The following is a 3985-nucleotide window of genomic DNA, read 5'->3' on the forward strand; positions in this document are numbered from 1 at the left end:
TTTTTGATCATGGTGAATTGTGTCTCGGTTTATTTTCTTCTCACAATTATCCATTTTTGTGCCTAAATTTAACGATGTTTCAATCTATTTAGTATCACAGAAATTGAATGAGTAAAATTTATCTCTTGGTATTTTGCCTTGTCTTATTGAAGAATACTACATTGAAACTAATTTGTTTTTACTACAAATATGATCAGTGTATCTAAATATAATATGTCAAAATCGTTTATGATGATATTGTTTACACTGAAGGTATCAATTCATCTGTTTAAACATTATGCTAACAATATTAAGAGTTTGTCGACGCATACTGTCAATGTACTCTTGGATCGTGGTGTCGATCTGACTAGCTTCGTTTTTTTCTACTTAAAGTAACTTCGATGAGGAATTGAAATCAGGGAATTATAATATTGATGTCAAATTTTGTTTAGTGTCCAGTGTTCCGATCATCGTTTAACGATTTGAAAAAATAAAACGATAAAAGCTGGAACGAAGCGACGCGCCCGAACGATCATAAAATTGTTCGTTAATTACGAATTGTTTGAGAACTCGGTGGAAAAATTTCAGTACGATGATGTTCGCGACCTGATCAGATTACGACTCAATTGTACAGTTAACATAACTTATTCAACATTTTTTAAATCTTCTTTTAAAATGATATATTCAATGATTTTATATTCCCTTTATTGACTAAACAACGACAAAAAAACTGCGGTCAATTCATAGGCAAAAAGCTTCCTCCTACTTTTATAAAATATAATGCCAATAAAACAAGCACAAACAACTTATTTGAAAAAATTATTTGGAACCATGGCCATTGGACGAGAAAAGCAATTTTTTAAAAGTGGTCTTACTTCTGTAGCAGGCTCTCCGGAGGAGCCGGCGGTCGTCGTCGTGGCAAAGCTGCGTCGCCTCGGGCACGCGTCCCGAACGTGAGGAGGTTGCTCGAGAGGAATAAGTTGGAGTCGTAGTTGAGCTTAAGGAGCTAAACTTTATTGCGTGATTGTGCGGGCCATGCCGCCGTCGGTACAAGACTGACTCTGCAGCGCACTGGGCCGTACGCGGCCGTGCGCTGCGCGCACGAACACGTAGGCAGCCGCCGACACTTCATACATTATTAATTTCAAAGTTATGCTGAAGAAAACATAACTCATCTGGTTGAAATTTTAACAAATAGTCGTGTACAGATAAGATTTATTCGAACGACAAACAATAAACCAAGTTTTAAAAATGGGAATCTTTCACTATAGCGCCGAGGTTGGAATCAAAATTTGCCAAAACCAATGAGCGAATTTTCGTCGAGTGTAAAAATGTAATACCAACACTTTACAGGAAACAATATGATGTATATTGATAAGTAGCACACAGTTCGAGGTAAGATACAGTCACATTGACTATAATTTTATTTCAGAAAGTTGCGGCATCAATTTGAACACTTGTCAAAAAAAATTATAAACGCTTTCAATTCTTTCATACATGAAATATCTAAAAGACTATTCAGCACGTATGATTGAAAAAAGGTTTGAGTTACTCGTTATAAAAATGCATTATTTGTATCATAAAAAATTTATAATTGCGTCTCCCTTGACATCATACGCAACGGCGCATGCTGGCGATTCACGAAGAAAATTGGGTGGTTCTTCACCTTCACTCGTTGCGAGTCACGAGCTTTTTTTTGACTTGGCTCCAGCTTTTTTTTTTTTTTTTTTTTGACAACGATCGTTGGTATCGACAAACTAAACAATTATAGCATCTATCGGTAAGATTGTCTTTGCGATTTTTCTTGGATTTTTTTCTTCTTCCAATCGAATTCGATGTAGGCTTAGATTTCCTTTTGATCTCGTTCGTTAATTCATCTTTGCGACATTTGTGGACTGTTTCTCGATGTCGTATCAAACCGCTTTGAATGCTAAATATCTGCTCGCACTTGTCGCATGTGTAATCTTTGCGGCCATTGTCTACTATTAATTGGTGTCCATGAACAACATTTTTTTGATCCCCGAATTTTTCTTCGTTCTTATCGCTTGCTAAATCCATGCGATCTTGTCTTTCGGAGGATCTTGTCTTATGGTAGATGATCGAATTTTTTGAATCACCTAATTTCTGCTCGCCTTTGTCGATTGCGTAATCTTTGCGACTTTTGTTTGCAGCTTCGTGAACCTTCAGGTGCAAGATCAAGCTTGATTTGTGTCCAAATTTCTTCTCGCAATGGTCACATTGGTAATGATCTTTGCGCACAAGGGTCTTTGGGTGTCTGATCGATTTCATTTCAAGTCCGAATTTCTTCTCGCAATAGTTGCTTTCAAAATCTTGGTGACTTTTGTGGACTGTCTTTTGGTGTCTGATCAATTTGCTTTGAATCCCAAATTTCTTTTCGCACTTGTCGCATGCGTGGTCTTTGCGACCTTCGTGTACTGCTCTTTGGTGACAGAGCAAATTAGATTTTATTTCAAATACCTTCTCGCATTTGTTGCATGAGTAGTCTTTGCGACCTTCGTGTACTGTTCTTTGGTGATCGAGCAAATGTGATTTATGTCCGAATTTTTTCTCGCATTTGTCACATTCAAAATCTTTGCGACCTTCGTGAACTGTCTTTTGGTGTCTAATCAATTTCGATTTTTGTCCAAATTTCTTTTCGCACTTGTCGCATGCAAAAACTTTGAGATTTTCGTGTACTGTTTTTTGGTGCTTAACCATGTCTGATTTATATCCAAATTTCTTCTCGCATCTATCACACGCGTAATCTTTGCGACCTTCGTGGATTGTTCTTTTGTGAAAAACTAAAGATGACTTTTGTCCAAACTTCTTCTCGCACTTATCACACGCGTAATCTTTCCGTCTATCGTGGACTGTTTTTTGGTGCTCAATCAAATGCGATTTTTGTCCAAATTTCTTCTCGCATTTGTCGCACGCATAATCTTTACGACCCTCGTGTATTGTCTTTTGGTGTTTTATCAAATTGTGTTTAATCCCAAATTTTTTCCCGCACTTGTCACATGCGTAATTTTTTTGACCTTCGTGGACTGTCTTTTGATGCTGAACCAAAATCCATTTTCTTCCAAATTTATTCTTGCAGTTATTGCATTCGTAATCTTTCCGACCTTCATGTACTGCCTTTTGGTGCTGCAACAAATGATGTTTATATCCAAATTTCTTCTCACACTCGTCACATGCGAAGTCTTTGCGACCCTCGTGCACCGTCCTTTGGTGAGTGAGCAAATAAATTTGCCGCGCAAATCTTTTCTCGCACTTGTTGCATGAGTAGTCTTTGTGACTTTTGTGTACTGTCTTTTGGTTTCTTATCATAGTTTCTTCCTGTGCAAATGATTCCAGAAAAATATCACGAACTACTGTCGATTTTTTTTTACTAATATTTATGTCGGTGCCTAAATTTACCAATCGATTCTTCTATTTAATGTCACGAAATATGAATAAATACAATTTATTTTCTGGTATTATGTGTTGTTTGGACGTTAAGACAAAACTCACTCTATAATTTGGTCGGTTAGAAACATGCTCTGTGTTTGAAGAGGCCCTGTCGTGACTCTTAATAATCGTGTTGTTGACAATCAAGTTTAAAATTTATTTATTTGTATATTGCCCGCACATCTTTGAACTAAGTGAAAATTCCTTGTCTAGCGATGATTGGAAATAATTTTTTAGTCTTATAAAACCAAGTACTTACAAAAAGTTCCCAGTAATATAAAAAGTACATTTTTACATTTATAACTATGTAATCATATTGATAGATTCGAAATTTTTTAAACTTATCTGCGTGATCGGTTATTAAATATTAACCATTTGTCAGGGACTTTTTTACTTTAACAAAATGGTTCAAAAATCTCTGTAAGGTTGCTTCAAAATTTTTTAAAATCTATATAGATACATTGTGACAATTCTAGAAAACTTGATGTTTTTTAGATTTTCAAACCACAAAATAGCGCGAAATACAAAAGTGAATGTTATAATCTTTTATATCAACTTA

Source organism: Trichogramma pretiosum, unplaced genomic scaffold, assembly GCF_000599845.2.
Source record: "Trichogramma pretiosum strain Unisexual culture from Peru unplaced genomic scaffold, Tpre_2.0 scaffold50, whole genome shotgun sequence".
In the NCBI taxonomy this organism is placed as follows: domain Eukaryota; kingdom Metazoa; phylum Arthropoda; class Insecta; order Hymenoptera; family Trichogrammatidae; genus Trichogramma; species Trichogramma pretiosum.